The following is a 20,232-nucleotide window of genomic DNA, read 5'->3' as shown; positions in this document are numbered from 1 at the left end:
TAGGGGGGGGGAGAGCCGGGCGGGGATCTTTCGTTTCTATGTATTATTGCGTCATTAAATTGGGACTAAAAAATTTTTCTTGAAAAACATTTTATTTTTTTGTACTTGATTGATGGTAAATAATGTACGATAATAAAATATATGGAGAACACAATAGGGTATGTCAACAACAAAATAAATAAATAAAAAAAATAAATAAATAAACAAAAAATAAATAAATAAACAAATAAATAAATAAACAAATAAATAGATGAAAAAAATAAATAAATAAATAAATAAATAAATAAATAATAAAAGGACAGGGAAATAAACAACAAAAAAGGAAATATAAAAAAAGGGCGAAATAGCAAAAGAAAATAAAACAAACAAACAATAAAATGAAAGAAATTAAATATTTATAAAAGTAATACTAAAAGAACCAAAAACAAAATAATAATAAAAAAAGGGGGAGGAGGAGGAGAAGAAGAAGAAGAAGAAGAAGAAGAAAAGAAGAAGAAGAAGAAGAAAGAAGAAGAAGAAGAAGAAGAAAGAAGAAGAAGAAGAAGAAGAAGAAAAGAAGAAGAAGAAGAAGAAGAAGAAGAAGAAGAAGAAGAAGAGAGAAGAAGAAGAAGAAAAGAAAATACAAGCAAACAAAATAAATAACTCTCAATTTCATCAATTAACAAAGACACACACACACACACACACACACACAGAGAGAGAGAGAGAGAGAGAGAGAAGAGAGAGAGAAGACAGAGAGAGAGAGAGAGAGTCTGTGTGTGTGTCCTCCATATGAGAAAGAGAAGGAGAAGGAGAGGGGTGGAAAGAAAAAAAAAAAAGAAAGAGAGAAAAGGGGAGAGAGAGAGAGAAGAGAGAGAGAGAGAGAGAGGGGCAAAGAGACAAGAGACTTCTTTTCCACTATCAAATTGCTGAAGAAAGAAAAGAAAAAGCCAATTAAGAAAATGGAATAAAGTAAGTTAAGAAGGGTAGTGTGGGAACTGGCGGAGTCATTTCCCTGGGATACACGAAAATCGGTGATATAAACCATGTCATTGAAATAATATTGTGATAAGAAATATCTTTTGAATTAAAATATAGTAATGTAATACGGCCTCTCTTAAAACCATAATAAATTGATTGATGGGACTTTGACAAAAAGCTTTTTTTTTAAAAAATAATTGGCCAGAATATTTAAAAACGTTAAATATAGATAAATTATGATAACTTTAAGTTGTCAAAAATTAAGAATTTTAAAAAAATAAAAGTATTGTCAATCGTAAGAATTAATGACAAGTTAATAATCAACTTAATTCATCGAAATATGAGGCCAAAAAAAAAAATTAATAATGTTATAAATAAATAAAAATTGGCCAAATTTATTTTCAGAAGAAAAAAAAAGCCCCGCAACTTTTTGTTAGTTTCCGAAGTTAAAAGCTGCCCCTGGTTGTACGTATAATTGTATTTGAACTGTGCAGGGAATTGAATTGTCAATGAAGCGGAAAAGAAGAAGAAGTAGAATAAGAGAGAAAGACAACAACAAACAAACCAAAAAAAATAAGGATTTCTAAACTGTTGGGATTTCAAATCTTTTCAAGATCCGAATCGAATCCAATTCCGATAACAATGACAATGCGAATGGGCTAAAAATAAATTTTAAAATAATGGGAGACAGAGAGGAAGAATATAATATAATATATTAATTAAGGAATTTTTTAGAACCCACCTACTCTGTCTGTTTTGTGTTGTTGTTTTTTTTTTTGTTTTTTTTTGTTTTTATTTGTTTTTTTTTTTTTTTTTTTGTTTTTGTTTTTTTTTGTTTGTGGGGGGGGGGGGGGGGGTTAAACATTTTTCATTTTTAAAAAATTTGGCCAGAAATTTCGACCTTCTAGTATCTAAACTATCCCTAATCTTGGGGTTTGTTTGTTTGTTTGTTTTTAGACTTTCGACAATAATTTGCAAAAGTTTATTACAACATACATGGAAAAGAGAAAGAAAGAGAGAAAAAAAAAAGAATGGTAAATGAAACCGACAAAACCAGATGGTAGTATTAATGATAATGTTGTTTTTTTTTTTAATGATCTCTGTGTGTGTGTGTGTGTGAGAGAGAGAGAGAGAGAGAGAGAGGGAGAGAGAGAGAGAGAGAGAGTAGAGAGAGAAGAGGGGAGAGAGAGTGAGAGAGAGTGAGGGGAGAGAGAGAGAGGAAGAGAGAGGAGAGAGAGAGTGAAGAGGAAGAGAGAGAGAGGAAGAGAGAGAGAGAGAGAGAGAGAGAGAGATAGAAGATGAAGTAGAAGAGAGAAGAGAGAGAGAAAGAGAGAGAAGAGAGAGAGAGAAGAAGAGAAAAAGAAGAAAGAGAGAGAGAGAGAGAGAGAGTAATAATTCATGAATGTTTTCCATTTCCAAACAGATTAATTCAATTCATTCCACACACACACACACACACACACACACACACACACACACACAAGCCTTTACAAAACGCTCGGGTTTCATCCAGGAATTAAGACAAAGAATCGAAATAACCCGGCCATTTATTTAATCGAAAAAAAAGGGACAAAAAACAAAAAACAAAGAGCAATCTATCACAAAACTACATTAACCCTCACAATACGCGGCACACGAATCGGCGTTGTCAGCTACCGGAAGGTCTCTGTCCGGATACCGCCAATTTATGGCACGACAGCTAGACTAGTGTACTCGCTACACAACAACTAACTCCCGCTACAACTAGATACAACTCACAACAAACTCCCACTTTTCAATTTACATTGAGTGGTTCGTCTAGTCAGGAGACAAAATTAGTATAATTGGATAATTGGGAATGTGGTCTCTTTCTATCAATAGACATTTTGATAACCACGCCTCTCGGACAGTCGTCATACACGATGAAGATTATGATAATGATGATGATGATGATGATGATGATGATGATGATGATGATGATGATGATGATGATGATGATGACGACGACTACGCAGCCGTTCTCTGAAAAAAAAAACAACACATAATTGAAAATTTGACCAGAAAACTCGTCCTTCAAATATCGATCGATTTAAATTCAAATCTCGATCCATTTAAATGACTCTCATCTTAGCAAAAACTCCCAAAGCCGGGACTCCTTAAAACACTGATAAATATGACAATATTTCTGATAAATTTGATCGTCTCACCTATTAGAAATAATAATAATAATAATAATAATAATAATGATAATAATAATAATAATAATAACAACAATAATAATAATAATAATAATAACAATAATAATAATAATAATATAATAATAATAATAATAATAATAATAATAATAATAATAATAATAAATAATAATAATAATAATAATAAAATAATATAATAACAAAATAAATTAAAATAAAACAATATTTAAAAAAAATAAAAAAAAAATAAAAAAGAACAACAACAAAAACAAACAAAAAGAAAGAAATAATGAAAAAAAGAAAAGCTAAGACTAACAAAAAAAAGACCAACAAAAAAAAAAAAAAAATTGACAGAGACGAGTTCCCGATTAATTGGTGTCCGCATGATTGTCATCATGTTATAATATGCGTTATAGTATAGACAGAATGCGCTTGGCTAAGAAGCTCATAACATTGCCATCCGGAAGTATAACGGACCAACACACAAATCTGTGTGTATCCATGAACGTTTATGGTCAGGTTAATACAGTTCAATGAGCATTACTCATAAACGCGGATGGCAAAAAACAATAACAAAGACCTGAGTGACGTCATCTTCGAACTATCTATATTATGTGGCAATATTTTTAAATTTAAAAAAAAAACTTTTTTCTATTGACGATGTGACATTATGACAATCACAATGCCGTCAAAACTGTATTTTAGTTTTTGATTTAGACGACTCGACTGTCTAATAAATGACAAGCGCTGTTTTAAATCAACAGCTTGCGTTTGGAGCTGCTGGGTACAATGGAATAATATCTCAAAATCGATTTCCAGTGTTTTAACTCTCTCTCTCTCTCTCTCTCTCTCTCTCTCTCTCTCTCTCTCTCTCTCTCTCTCTCTCTCTCTCTCTCTCTCTCCCTCTTCTCTTCCCCATCCCCCCCCCCCCCCCCCCTCAAAAGTAAAAAAAAAAAAAAAAAAAAACCCAGCCCCGGGGACATTCAGGTTAGAGTTAAACTAAAACGCTCGTGAATTGATAATTAAAATAACAGCAGGGGGCGGTAATAGGGCAAGCCAGGGAAATTGTAGAAATCCAAACGTATAATAATACACTATGTATTCCCCGGTGGGTCTGTATTTATACTTTGATTATTATTAATATTATTTTGTTGTTGTTTTTTTGTGTTTGTATTTTTGTTTGTGATTCGTTTTTTATTCTTTTGTTTTATTTGTTTTTTTTTTGTTTGGTTTTTTTTTTGTCTTGTTTTATTTTTTTTATTTATTTATTATTTTTTTTTTTTTTTGTATTTTGTTGTTTTTCTTTCTTTCTTTTTTTTTCTTTATTGTGACAACTGGAATGAGTGCAATCAATGTTCTGTTTTTCATGTCGTTAGGAAGTCATTTTGTCATGTCAGTAAATTTATTTTATGGTTTAAATAATAATAATAATAATTATCTACCGGGAATGAATGGTAGGTGGTGGTGGTGGTGGTGGTGGTGGGGGGGGGGGGGGTCGATAATTGCACTCGCTTCATTCACATTCACAAAGGGACATATCTATATCAATCATATGATGTGATTTCTAAATTAAATAAACTGATGTTATCTTCTGACAATAATTAATTTGATGTTATCTTTTAACAAATTTATTTTCGTTTCATAATTAATTCATCTTTAACTTACTCAACCCTCACATCGTCTATAGATAGTATGCTCTTGGCTCAGAAGCTCATAACATTGCCATCCGGAAATATAACGGACAAACACACAACAGTATGTGTAATCTTGAACGTTTATAGTCGGGATAATACAGTTTAGTGAGAATTACTCATAAACGCGGATGGCAAAAAACAATAACAAAGACCAGATTGACGTCATTTTCATTCTATCTATATCCCTGGTTCACTCGGGTTACTTTTACTCCATGCCTATTTATTACATTTTTCTGAGACAAATAATTATAAGCGTAGTATCAAAGCGAACGTTTTTTAGTTTTTACATATTAATGGTAGTTGAATAAAACTATCAATGTACAGGCTCACTTTAATACATTTTTATTCCAATTTGGAAAAGTAGCAAAAATCTCTAGGATTGAGTGAGTTAAACATAATATTTACATTTGGAAAAAATAAAATAAAAAGTAAAAGAAAGAGATTAACTCACTCAATCCTAGAGATTTTTGCTACTTTTCAAAATTGGAAAAAAAAATGTATTAAAAATGAGCATGTACGAAGAGAGTTTTATTCAACTATCATTAACATGCAAAAACTGAAAACATTAGCTTTGATATTACGCCTATAATTTGTCTCAGAAAAATGTAATAAATAGGCATGGGGTAAAAGTAACCCGGGTATACTACGGATATAGTCGGTGTTAGGGTTGAGTGAATTAAGAAATGGGGTGAGTGAGGAGTGAACAGAGGAACCAAAAAAGGTTGAGTGGGTGAAAGATTAGGTGTAAGACGACGTGTCATATAAGCAGGTCTGACATCCGAACCTTAAGGGCCTAGTTGAACGTTGATGACTTTTGTGATAGATAGATCAAGCCAGAAAGTGTATGTGAGTGGCGATTGAATGAGTTAAAACTATAGCATTTATATAGCGCAACATTCATTAAAAACCTGCTCATAGCGCTTTACGTGAGGTCCCAAGCCAACAGCAAAACATGTAGGACGAGACGCGCCGCCTGTTTGGCGATAATTACATTTATTTTTCTCCACAGCGACAATGCTGTTAAGGACCAGTACTCATTTTACACCTGAGTACAGTAAGAGAATGTGAGTAAAGAGCCTTTTCCAAGGACTCAACTATATATAATAGTATGCGCTTGGCTAAGAAGCTCATAACATTGCCATCCGGAAGTATAACGGACCAACACACAAAACTGTGTGTATCCATGAACGTTTATAGTCAGGTTAATACAGTTCAGTGAGCATTAATCATAAACGCGGATGGCAAAAAACACTAACAAAGACCTGAGTGACGTCATCTTCGAACTATCTATAAACGTTCAAGGTTCCACATCATTTTGTGTGTTGGTCCGTTATACTTCCGGATGGCAATGCTGTGAGCTTCTTAGCCAAACGCATACTAAGTATTGAATACAAAATAATGTTTGATGACTGGATAATAGAAGAGTAAAGTTGGTGTAATAAAATAAACAACATCACGTGACCGGATATTTGACATCAAACGTGACCAAGATTTTTTTTATAAATGACCCGAACTATGCTGCAATTGACCTTTAGTAATGTCATGCGCATCCAACCAACTTTTTGTTTACATGTTGCTAAGGCAGCAAACTGAAGTTGGCGCGAATAAATTCAAGCTGTTTACTCCGAGTCTGAGATAGCTAGGGAGGCCACGATCATATTTTTTTATCGCCAAAATACCCCTTCTATTATTTTATAGGAAAACCACAATCATGGTTCCCCCTCCCGCCGTAAACAAAACCATATCTATGTCCAGGGAAACGAAGATGGTTGCTTGTCTTTGGTTAAGGCGGACCATACTTTTTTTTTTACAGCGTATCAAATGATCAAAGTCAAAGCATACGGTCAATGTAATGAAGAGAGTAAATTCGAATCTATCTCCTATCTCTTCGCTCAGATGACCCTTTTGACAGAAGACAACTACTACTTCTACACTATAACTATAACTGCACTACCACTACTGTATTATAACCACTGATACCACAAAACTATAGACTTTTATACTATCTAGAACTAATGGACCGTATGGCTTAGCGGTACGGTTTTCGTCTTGTCACAAAAGTCGAGCAATGCCAATGCTAAGTGTGATCAGTAATAGGATGGGTGACTAATCGTGAAAAATTATACACACATTACCCCACTCGATTGAATGAGTATCTGGCTACAGAAATGGCGGTTAGTGTAGTGACAGTTTAAGTACACAAGGGTCGCCTAACAGGCTGTATGACAAAGAAATATGGTTCCACACGGCTTGTTGAAGTGGGGGGATAAATATGAAACATTTTGAAGCGCATTGCTCACGGCTATCTGTAGAAATGCGCTGTATAAATATTCATATTTATGTACTTGGTCCAACGGATACTATTACTATTTCTACCACAAGACCTCTACTACTACTACTACTACTACTACTATTACTAATAATAATAATAATGATAATAACAATATAATAATAATAACAATAACAATTATAATTGTTGTTGTCAGTATCACCGTTTATTAATGATTTTAAAAAGTGTTAAAGATACTTGCAAAATGTTGGTGTTGTGTGTGTTGTAGTAATCCAGCGACGCAACTCTGTACTGTCTACAACTACAAGAGACGCACAAGACCGTGGTACTAAACATCCCTGGCATGCATTTAGTCAAACAACATGAAAGCAACATTCACGGTAGCGTTAACTACGTCAAAGTCAAAGACAAAACAATAGTGACATACAATCAGGACATGACAGTAAGTGAGGTGGAAATTCTCAAATTGAAAGCAGACACTTCAATGTGATATTACTGTCAACAAACCTCCACCAACGCCATTCAAGTGGCCAGTTACATCCACCATTAGTGAGAAACCAATGATTGTGATAGGTGACTTTAACTGCCACAGCACCAAATGGGGATACAATGAGAACAACAAAGATGGAGATACTGTTGAGGAATGGGCTGACCAATATAATCTGACACTCTTCTATGACGCATGAAGCATCCCTTCCAAGCGCTTGCTGGAGAACAGGCTACAACCCAGACCTTGCATTTGTGTCTTCCAGATATGTCAAAAACTGTCGGCAACCCCATTCCAAAATCAGTATACAGACCTATCGCCATTGAGGTAGGATCAGTCATCTCTACGAGAACAAACAAATTATATGAACTGTGTTCGTGGACCTGGCAGCTGCCTATGACACAGTAAATCATAGAAAACTGCTCCTAAAGGTTGCAAGGGTAACTCGTAACACAAAAATAGTTGCAATAATAAAATTCCTTATGTCAAACCGTCACTTTTTTGTGGAAATGGATGGGAAGAAAAGCAGATCACAAAAGAACGGACTCCCTCAAGGATCGGTACTTGCACATATCCTTTTCAACGTTTATACCAACGACCAACCTCATTTTGAGAACATCAGGGGGTTTCTATATGATCTGTGTCTTGTGTCCCAGGCCTCTGATTTCAAGACCATTGAGAGACTAACGGATGTCCTGGAGCCACTCTCTGAGGCCACATTTAAAGAACTCACTTGCCAACCCAGGAAAAACTCAAGTGTGTGCTTTCCATTTAAAGAACCGCCAAGCCTAAAGAAAACAGGAAACTGAACATCTGGAATGGGAACATATTGGATAAAAACACATTTCCCATGTACTTCGGTGTTACCGTAGACCGCACAATGTCCTTTTCTCAGAACACAAAGAAAACAAAAGCAAAGGTGGCCACAAGAAACAACTTCCTAAGAAAAGAGGCAAAAACTTACACGCCATGGGGAGCAGATCAGAAAACATTCAGGACAACCATAGTAGCCCTCTGCTATTCATCAGCCGAATAGGTCTCACCAGTCTGAGTAAGATCCTGCCATGTCAAAATAACACCTGCCGGATCATTAGAGTAACTTGAAACCGACTGCAGTTCCAGTCCTCCATCGGCTGGCTGGCATTGCACCTCCATACATTCAAAGAGCCACTGATTCCAAAGCCCAGAAATATGAATAGAAAATGGACCCAAGGCACCCAAGGCACAGCCCAATGACAAGTAGACTGAAGTCGAGAAAGAGCTTCACGATGGAAGAAAGCATCAACCCTGACCATGCAGCTGTATACAGGCGTTCCACGTTGAGAGAGTGGAACAATCATGCAAATGAAGCTGTTGGAGATCTGAGAGAAGAACTGTCCTACGGAACGGAGCTCCCCAGGAATGAATTGGTAACACTGAACAGAGCACAGGCAAAACTTGTGAGAACAACTGGAAGCATGAAAAAGTGGGGGCTGGTTGAGAGTAGCATGTGTACATGTGGGTGCCCAGAGCAGACATCCTTAGAGAATGCCAGGATGCGCTCAGCTGCACTGACCATGACCCAAGAGTCTGCTCCCCAGATGCTGTGGAGTGGGTTCGGTGTTGGTGCGAAACTGTGACGATGATGACTTGCAAAATGAATAAGTCTTACACCTGCCAATATATAAGTAAGATGACAGGATGCTGATCTTTTTAACATCAAAGTACTTTTGTAACCCGGCAGTGCTAACTTTTATGTGTAACCCAGAATGAAAAGTTATTACAAAAGACGATTGCAAGATATTTAGATAAATTGCTAGTTTAACATTGTGGTAGACGTACATATATGTATTAAAGTTACATATCCAATAACCTGTAGGTTAACAGAGAAGGAAGGGCGCACAAGTTCATTGTAATTTGAAGTTGAGGAGTTGGAACAAAGTTGATTTGCATTGAGTCAGAATTCAATCAAGTCTTAGACTTAGATTGAAAGAAAAAAATCTTTTTTAAAACAAGAAACAAAAAAACAACCCTACAGCGTTCACCAGAATGAATAAAAACAGGACAGTCTTTAAACTGTATCAATGGAAATCACATCTTGCATATACAAGACCTCTAGTGCTATTGTGAGGATTGGTTCTCAGTCTTACCCGTTATGCTGTATCTGAGTGCCATAACACAACTTGTGAAATCCAAATAAATTAAAAACAGATTATAAATTTATATCATATTTATTGTCATTTCATTCATATTCATGTTATTCACACTGAAATCATTAAAAAAAATATAGATATGATGTTTCTCCATTAAAGGTATGCTTGTATTCTCATCCTGTGAAAGAGAAAGAAAAAAAAAAGAAAAAAATTGATAATTATTACTGAAACTGTGTAGTTCCATTTTAAAAATCTGTGATGTAAGAGCCTCAGCAAAAGCTTTGGTTAAAAAAGGTTCTGATTCAAGAAATGCACTTCTTAGGCAGAACATGCGATTAACCTGTGTAGACTTTAGTATTATGGTCTTGCATATAATTATCAAGTGCAGAAAGTTTGCCATTAAAATGATTATTTAATAGAATTTAATATAATTTGATTCGAGAAATGGAACACAAAGGAAGAATTTGCGATTAACCTGTCCAGTCATAAGCATCATGTTCTTGTTTATAAAGTGCAGAAACTTTGCAAATAAATAGAATAAATAGAAAAGAATTTTATTCGAGAAATGGAATACAACGGCAGAATTTGCGACTAACCAGTTAAGACAAAAGCGCCATGGTCTTATTTACAAAATACAGAAACTTTGTGAATATTTCGAGAAATGTAGCACAAAAGCATCACTGTCTTGCATATGAAGTGCAGAAAGTTTGTGATTAAGCCACTGCATTATTTAATATGATGTTGCTGATAAATGAAACAATGCAATACAATTTTTAAAAATATGTTCTGCAACATCACATGGTCCCATCTATCAAATTCTACTACCATTACAAATCAGCTACATAGATGGTTTCATCAGTACTCTTATCTTGCTGATAAATTAAATTATAAATATAGAAAAGGATATAATAAACTTTAAAAAATTATTATAAAGTTAAATGGTAGACAAGATAAAGAGGTCATTGCCTATTTCTTTTTAAATTTCTTATTCATAACCAAGGAAGCAGGTTTCTTTTGCTATATTCTTCTTGACTTCACTATGTAAATGTTTCTTTCAAGTGTATAACAAGCTCACAGGGCATTTTTATAAATAAACAGGAGCCAATACCATTAAAATGGAGAGATCACTGCCAAAAATTACATAGGGATAGATATGCATTGGTTTTAACGTGTATTAGACACTGTCATTAGAAAAAAGTTTTAAAAAATCTTTACAAACTACAGTAAGCTGCTTTTAAAATTAAGAAACGCTCGAAAGCAAAATATGGTCCTGTTCTCTTAATCACCGCTCTCTAGTCTCTAGATTAGGTCAATAAAGCTGAGAGGTTTTATGAAGAATATAGAATATAGAAGTAGAAGAAAAACATTAATTCCAATAAAAAAAAAACAAAGAAGGGTCCATAATGATATATGAGGAATTCTATAAGATACAGTAACATGAAAGCCATTTTGATAATCTTGAAGGATAAGACTCAATGATGATGATGATGATGATAATAATAATAATTATGATACTTCTTCCTGAATATAAATTGATTAATTCCCATGGTATAGGCAGGCCAATGCTTCCAGAACAATTAAAGGAATGCAGAGACTCATTCTTGTTGTAATGTTATTTAGATCTGAAAAAAAAAAGATAAGCATGGCATTCTAAACCATTTTCCCATGGTCCCATAAAAAGCAATATCATCTCACACAAAATCATAAAGGAAAATTCATATGGACCAAACAATGAATAAAAGTTATAATTACCTTATTTTATCAATTATTATCATTGGATTTATTTAACTTTATATGTATTAATTAAATGACAATTCGAAATTAAGATACCAATGTTTGAATGAATAACTGGATCTAACTCTACAAGTAAAATGTAAATGTGCAACTTATTCAGATTTCAGCAAGCACTTGTTACAGTCTGTCGCTTCATGTTACAGGAAAAACTCCAGTTCCGTGAGCCTTATGACTCTAAAGGACCAATTATTTCAAAGTAAAATGAAATACCATTTATTTTTTAAGAAAGTTATCAAGCACTATTTAAGGTCTGTTGCTTCATGTTACAGAAACAGGAAAAACTCCAGTTCCATGAGCCTTATTACTCTAAAGAACCACTTATTTCAATGTAAGAAGAAATATCATTCAATGTTGAATATATAGACATGACCTATTTCTTAATGGTTTGCTTATATTCAATAAAAACATTAGAAAACATAATGGACCTGGAACTCAGATACCACAAGGTTGTTAAAACCGTTGGGTCAGGTCTAATTTTATCAGAGGTTTATGATCATGAAGGCAAGATTACATAACCAATGTCGATTAGCTTTTTAAAAAATGGGCTTTTATTTACCTTCCGGTGAACTCATTTGATCAATATTTCCTGTATTTAACTTTCTGATCACATAAGAAAAGTCTAATAAACATTGAATATATTTTAATGCCTCTAGATTTCACTTTAAAGTCAAATAAAATATCTGATCACAAATAAAATTTTTGATAATTCGATCAACAGAGAGAGCTTTTCAAAATTGTTCGCTTATTATTCCTGAGGCAAAATTTAGATAAGACATCATTTCACATATCATGGTGATTCCTATGAATTACAAAATCCTAAAAAGCTTCTTCTTCATAAAAAAACGTAGAAATAAAATTAGGTAATCTAAAGTAATCAGAGAGGTTTAGTTTTCATTTCAATCCAAGGTAAATCCGTAAAGAGTTGTAGGACCAGGCCCCTCTTGATCATTACCCACAAAATTGATTGAACTAACAGGGATGTGTATAAAACTGTAACAAAACCCCCAACGACCCCCCCCCCCCCCCCCCCCCCCCCCCCCCCCCCAACACTCATACAAAAACTTAAGCACAGTTTTTTCATTTTCACTTCTCTTGAGCCAAGGGAAACTCGTTGCTCATTTTAGCTGCACAGATTCGAATTCAATCGCTTTCCTCCCACCCCCCCCCCCCCCCCCTTTTTTTTTCTTTTTTTTTTTTTTTTTTTTTGAGCGAGTCTATTCTTTTCTCCTTTTTTGTTTGGCCTTGTTCAGTTTCTGAGCATGAATTTCTTAAAATTGTTTGTTTTCTTTTTAATACAAAAATATTGGGGTTTTTTTCCCTCTATCTGTCTGGGAATAACCAATTTTCGTTATTGGCAGACCCTGTCTGGGAATAATCATAGCGATGACGAAAATATCAGACCGCACTCCCTGCATTTTACAATAAAATATGTTTTCTTTCACACAGCTACCGACCAAATAAGGCGAATAGGCTTGGAAGATCCAAAACGTCATACATGTAGTTTGACACCTGCCAAATATCAAAGATGTGATAAGGGGTTGAGTGGGACATTTTCTTTTCCCAGACATTCTCATTTTTTCACCACCCCTTCCTCCCTCTCTGCCATTCCTTCTCCCATCGACTCTCAGCAAAAACAATAACAAAAAGTCTTATGTGGCAAAAACGGCTACCAACTTAAATCCCTCAAACAACACAAGATATTGAAAATCGGTGGCAGAGACCCTTTGCCTTTGTCTTGTTCCTTTTCCAGTTCCAGTCATGAACAGATAATGAGAGAATGAAGACCTAAAGATTGTTTCGAAATCTATTATCAGGTTAGGAAAGAGCGAGAGTCAATAAAATATGACAAGCGATGAAAGCTTCGCACCACGAAAGATGAGGATTAAAAAAATACAACTTTTGTTGAGATTCCACCTGCTGAGGAGGGGGGTGTCTGCTTTTTTTTTTGTTCCTTTCTGTTTTCTTTTTCGGTCAAGTTTTGACTGACACACGTTCTAGACTGTAAACGTTACCCATAAAATGTCATAAATTACGAAAAGTGTTTTCTCTCACACAGTATTCGAATCACTCACTGAATGAGCATGAAGCAGACATAAGTGAAGGAAACGTAAACTCTGTAAGTGAGAATCGGCGAGTGAAGCTGTACTGTAATGACTGACACTGACAGTGACAGTCAAATTGCGAAGTGAAATGAAAACAAATAAACAACGCATTCTAAAATTATGCCGGTGAGACATCCAAAGTTAAATACCCGAACGCTATTATGGATTAACATTGAACTAAATCGTTTCCTGCTCTCAAAACCAATCGATACAAATTACAAACTCAAACACTGAAATTGGAATCTTACCTTTGCATGAGTTGGACTGCCATTCTTTGCTGGTGATAAGGAACTTTAGCAGCCGGACAACGTTGCGCACAAAACAGGTCTCCCGTTTTTGTCGTTCAAATTGTAGATAATACACATTCAGATAAAAACAAACACGTACAATTAAAATTGTTATTTAGTTAAATTCTTTGTATATGGCTAAATTATTCCGAAAACCAGATTTCAAAGAGTTCTTGTTTTGTTCACACAAGCGCATTGATTTTGGTGAATAATCTTGACCGTGGTCTAAAAATAGACCGACAGTAATTTTTGATAAATTTTACCATTTGTTTAATAAAAAATAAATATTTAGATATTATTTGACGCGTGATCGAGTATTTATGAATATGTGTTTCTTTTGACACCTAACAGACATTTTTTAATGGTTATTTTTTTCTATAATTTACATTGGAAGGTGAGCTGTCAAAGCCAGGAACATGTGTTTTGCCACGTGCTTCTAAAATGGTCACGCGATGTTGTTTATTTTATTGCACCAACTTTACTCTTCTATATTATGGTGGTGAAGGAAGTGCGTACGAAATCTTCTAGTAGGGTTATGTACGTTCAAAGTTGAATCTTCTGATCGCCCATGGTCGTCACCGTGACATGACGGCCTTGATTGAGTAGGGCAGGCAGGAAGGACGAGGCCATGCTATGACACGGTCCAGCTCCTAATTTTACTCCTAGACACACACACAACAGCAGCAGCAGCCATCTTCATTGACGGAGAACGTGGTGTGTGTGTGTGTGTGTGTGTGTGTGTATGTGTGTGTGGTTAGGTGGTGGTAGTGGTGGTGGTGGTGGTGGGGCATAACCTTTTGTTGGGGTTGAGTAAACATAGAGAGGCAAAGGTTTAAAACCCAGTCAGGTATATCATTGTAAACATAATACGAATGACATGTGGCTATTTATAGAAACCCATTGCGGTGCGTGCATGTTGATGTAACGGTGTTGTTCCAAGTTCAAGGTCAAATTCATGAGATGCTAAAGCTACAACAAGTCTAACAAGCTTGCGATATATTTAGGTCATTTCAACGCCAGTAAAAAGGAAGAAAATGGGATAGTGATTTTTTTAAAAATGGTTTTACCAGTAAATGTACCAAAGAAAAAGTAAGATAAAGGGGAATGGTTCAAATTGGGAACAGATGTAGATTCCAAGAGCACGCAACCAATGTGCCTAGTTTGATGTCACCTTAAAGTCCTACCAAGACACAATTACAGGATCCAACTTAGAGGAATACACTCAAATGTTTACAGAATAAATCCAAAACAGAAAACATAACTAACAATACATAGTAGAGACATGATTTACAAGGGGGGGGGGGGATCATCTCCCAAAACTAATGCTGAACATTTAATTGACTGTTCCAACTCTCAACTAATGACTCCGGCAAGGACCAGAACAAAACCAAGCAATTCCTTTCCAGGACAAAGACAAACGGCGACTCGAAAGACAGATTATAATATAAGGGGACAAGAGACACATCAATTGACCTCCTGCCCACCATGAGAGGTCAAAGGACCCCCCACCCAGAGAGTCATTGGGAATATTGTAAAATGTCCCCAAAAAGTGACCTTATGTAGGTACATAATAAATAGTGTTCACAGTTTTCGAAAGTTCCGACATCACACTGTTCAGCTCGTTTACAACTTTCATAAACAAAGCAGAGTGTTTACATTTATTAAGAAACACACAATCGTCAGACATCAACACATCATGTGACCGATGACTTGGCTGAAGAAGAAAATGGAGGGGAAAAAGGGGCGGAACCTAGGTTGTTTTTTTTTTTTGTTTTTACACGGACGAAGAGAAAACACCTGTCCACCTTATTCTAACGAGACGTGAAAACTTGTGGACATAAATAACATTATGATGACAACATAGTGTTTCTCCCTACTACCTACAGTAAAATGGGGTCGGTTTGGTGTGTTGGTCACTACAACAAGGAACTTTTCAGGTGTGTTACAGTTGGCATTCAATCAAATTGGTGTGTAAAGGTGACAACAAGATATGAAGTGAGTAGAAAAGTGCCAGAAGACAATAGAGAATAAAAAATTTTCGCGGCGGTGGTGGGGTTTGAACCTGCGACCTTATTGGTACGACAACTCCGCCTGGCAGGTGAGAGCGTGGCTCTACCGTGTGAGCTATCCACGAACACAAAAAATATTCGTTTCAAACCCAAGTCATTTCTAGATCCCTCTCTCACCCACTTCTGGGACCGCCGATTCGTTCGCCCACCACCATCGCGAAGTATTTTGACCAGCAGTTAAGCTTAATAGCCAATATTCTCAACACAAACATATAACATAGAAACGATTGAGACATTGAGTATGCTCCGGTGTATGGGGTGAATTTTTAATTCAGAAAAGTGAGTGGAGCAGTGAGTGGAAAAAAATTTTTTATTCTCTATTGTCTTCTGGCACTTTTCTACTCACTTCATATCTTGTTGTTACCAACATAAGTGCCTGCTCCACTCACTTTTCTGAATTAAAAATTCACCCCATACACCGGAGCATACTCAATGTCTCAATCGTTTCTATGTTATATGTTTGTGTTGAGAATATTGGCTATTAAGCTTAACTGCTGGTCAAAATACTTCGCGATGGTGGTGGGCGAACGAATCGGCGGTCCCAGAAGTGGGTGAGAGAGGGATCTAGAAATGACTTGGGTTTGAAACGAATATTTTTTGTGTTCGTGGATAGCTCACACGGTAGAGCCACGCTCTCACCTGCCAGGCGGAGTTGTCGTACCAATAAGGTCGCAGGTTCAAACCCCACCACCGCCGCGAAAAATTTTTATTCTCTATTGTCTTCTGGCACTTTTCTACTCACTTCATATCTTGTTGTTACCAACATAAGTGCCTGCTCCACTCACTTTTCTGTGTAAAGGTGATAGTGTTGGTGGTGGCGGTAGTGATGATGATGATGATGATGATGATGATGATGATGATGATGATGATTATGATGATGATGATGATGATGATGATGATGATGATGATGATGATGATGATGTTGATGATGACTTTATCGAGCAACCTATGTGGTGTAATGATAGCACGTCTAACCGGCAATCTGGAGGTCTAGTGTTCAATGTTCAGGCGACACATGCTGATCCTTTTCCCTGTATTTCTCTAACTGCTTTGTCTGGCTTTGTTTTTAATAGATAGTTCGAAGATGACGTCACTCATGTCTTTGTTATTGTTTTTTGCCATCCGCGTTTACGAGTACTTCTCACTGAACTGTATTAACCAGACTAAAAACCTTCAAGGTTACACACAGTTTTGTGTGTTGGCCAGTTTTACTTCCGGATGGCAATGTTGTGAACTTCTAAGCCAATTGCATACTACCTATACACACTTTTTTTTTAGATTTATCAAAAGACGGTAGGATTCAGTGGTGAGATAGCATACTCTCTCTCTCTCTCTCTCTCTCTCTCTCTCTCTCTCTCTCTCTCTCTCTCTCTCTCTCTCTCTCAAAAGCCCCCCCGCCCCCATTAGTTTCGTACCAAGACTTTGAATAAAATGCTAATTAAAGCAAGTAACTGTTTATATTTTGTATCACGCATTTTAAATCATAAATACCATTAGGCCTACTCAAACAATAAAAAAAAAAATTAAAAAAAAACAAAAAAAACAAAACAAACAAACACAAAAAAAAAACAAAAAAAAAAAACAACTATAAATAGATCTACCAGCACAAAACGATATTAAAGATAAAAAAAAGTTAATAGAATATGTATATGTATATGAAACATTCTTTGATATAAATTAAATAGCTTTATTTATGATTACTGTGCATTTCCCTGACTCATTGCTCTGACCGGCATAATGTCAAGTCAAAACTCTTTTGTATTTGTCGTGGTAATTCTACTCTATCTATCAATACCATCTACACAATTAAAAACAAAAAAACAACAACACGAATATAGATAGTTCGAAGATGACGTCACTCAGTTCTTTGTTATTGTTTTTTTTGCCATCCGCGTATATGAGTAATGCTCACTGAACTGTATTAACCCGACCATAAACGTTCATGGATACACACAGTTTTGTGTGTTGGTCCGCTACACTTCCGGATGGCAATGTTATGAGCTTCTTAGCCAAGCGCATACTATCTATAATTCAGCACACACATTATCAACGTATCTATGTGTAAATGCGTGTGAATGAATGTGTGTTACATTGTGTTATATTATGGCATGGAAAAAGTAGGATTTGTCAAAAGGAAACAAAAGCAGCTTTGACAGAAAATACATGCTAATACATGACGACCATATTCTGGAAAAACACATAGTTAGAAATTTGGCCAGAAAACTCGTCCTTCAAATATCGATCGATTTAAATGACCCTCGTCTTAGCAAAAAAAGCGTTCAAACCTGGGACTTCTGCGCCAGAAAACTCGTCCTTCAAATATCGATCGATTTAAATGACCCTCGTCTTAGCAAAAAAAAAAAAAAGCGAAGTCCCAGGTTTGAACGCTTTTTTTGCTAAGACGAGGGTCATTTAAATCGATCGATATTTGAAGGACGAGTTTTCTGGCCAAATTTCTAACTATGTGTTTTTCCAGAGCACCGTAGACGGCTATTGTATATAAACTATTTTCTCTTTTCAGCCAACAACAAAAAAGAATGTTGTCCCATTTCAAGTGGGCTTCGATCTTACACTAATCTGACATAATAAATCTTATTACCATAGTCACTAATCAGTTGTTACTAAATGCACATGTACACACATACACACACACACAGACACACACACCAAGGCGCACACACACACACGCACACACACATTATTAGCATAAAGATATAACATACGTTTGCATGCACCTTTTAGCAATATTTTGGCAACAACAACAACAACAACAACAACAGCAACAACAACAACAACAACAGCAACAACAACAACAACAACAACAGCAACAAAAATACATATTTAATTATCACATCCACATAATATAAAAACATACGTCTACAGTCAGACAGATAGGCAGAAAGAGAGAGAGAGAGAGAGAGAGAGAGAGAGAGAGAGAGAGAGAGATAGAGAGAGATAGAGAGAGAGAGAGATAGAGAGAGAGAGAGATAGAGAGAGAGAGAGATAGAGAGAGAGATAGAGAGAGAGAGATAGATAGAGAGAGAGATAGAGAGAGAGAGATAGAGAGAGAGATAGAGAGAGAGATAGAGAGAGAGAGATAGAGAGAGAGAGAGAGAAAGAGATAGAGAGAGAGATAGAGAGATACATTTTTATTATTTTTTGTTTAATGTATCACAATATTTAAAAAAGCGGGAAAAACTAGTTCAAACAAGGGCACACACACACATACACACACATACACACACACACACACACACACACACACACACACACAACACTACTTGACTCCACAAGGCTTAACTCGACCTTCTCTTATATCGGATTCCGAGGCAAAAGTTAAAACTGCACCCCCCCCCCCCCCAAATGACCTCGTCTCTCTCTCTCTCTCTATCTCTCTCTCTCTCTCTCTCTCTCTCTCTCTCTCTCTCTCTCTCTCTCTCTCTCTACCTTGTCTTCGACGTCATGTTTAGTTACAGCAAACAACCATGGCTTCCACCTCCAAACTCTTTATTGTCAATATTTGACCTCAAGAATAATAAGGACATTAAATACAGGTCTACAGTCTGAGGTGTGGGTGATGAAGGGAGTGTGAGTGAAGAGCAAGAGGTAAGGGGGGGAGAAGATATCGGGAGGGAATCCATAGTTATATGTAATAATATGCTTATCAGACTTCATGAATATGAATGTACTTAGTTCCAAGTTCCGGCCCTCATTTTCAATATTATTGTTGTATATTATAGATAGTATTCGCATGCTAAGAAGCTCACAACATTGCCATCCGAAAGTATAGATAGTTCGAAGTTGACGTCACTCAGGTCTTTGTAATTGTTTTTTGTCACACGCGTTTATGAGTAATTCTCATTAAACTGTATTAACCTGACTATAAACGTTCAAGGTTACACAAAATTTTGTGTGTTGGTCCGTTATACTTCCGGATGGCAATGCTGTGAACTCCTTAGCCAAGTGCATACTATCTATAACAGACCAACACACAAAACTGTGTGTAAACTTGAACGTTTACAATCTGGTGAATATAGTTTAGTGAGAATTAGTCATAAACGTGGATGGCAAAAAAAAAAAACAATAACAAAAATAACAAAGACGTGAGTGACGTCAACTTTGTTCTATCTATAGAAACCAGATTAAACTCTGACTCCATGGGCGTAATAGCTATGAAGATCTACTTTGTTAAAGAAGTTATTTTAGCCTATCAGATTATTATCCTAAGTGTTGGGAATGAATT

General features: G+C 35.9%; 1 protein-coding gene and 1 long non-coding RNA gene across 2 annotated transcripts in view; both read right to left on the bottom strand.

The window, feature by feature from the left end:
- Positions 1-20,232, bottom strand: part of LOC144973510 (uncharacterized) — a 261,680-nt gene that overhangs the window by 167,821 nt on the left and 73,627 nt on the right. The gene's annotated exons all lie outside the window — the stretch shown is intronic.
- On the bottom strand, positions 9,797-13,918 carry LOC144973511 (uncharacterized). Its single transcript, XR_013645564.1, has 2 exons — positions 13,882-13,918; positions 9,797-11,359 (listed from the first exon to the last, which is right to left on the bottom strand). It is a non-coding gene; the product is annotated as an uncharacterized LOC144973511 (long non-coding RNA).

This window comes from Berghia stephanieae, chromosome 5, assembly GCF_034508935.2.
Source record: "Berghia stephanieae isolate SIO BIC M18660-M18661 chromosome 5, UCSD_Bste_1.3, whole genome shotgun sequence".
Taxonomy (NCBI): domain Eukaryota; kingdom Metazoa; phylum Mollusca; class Gastropoda; order Nudibranchia; family Aeolidiidae; genus Berghia; species Berghia stephanieae.
This window is presented reverse-complemented; position numbering and strand designations above follow the sequence as displayed.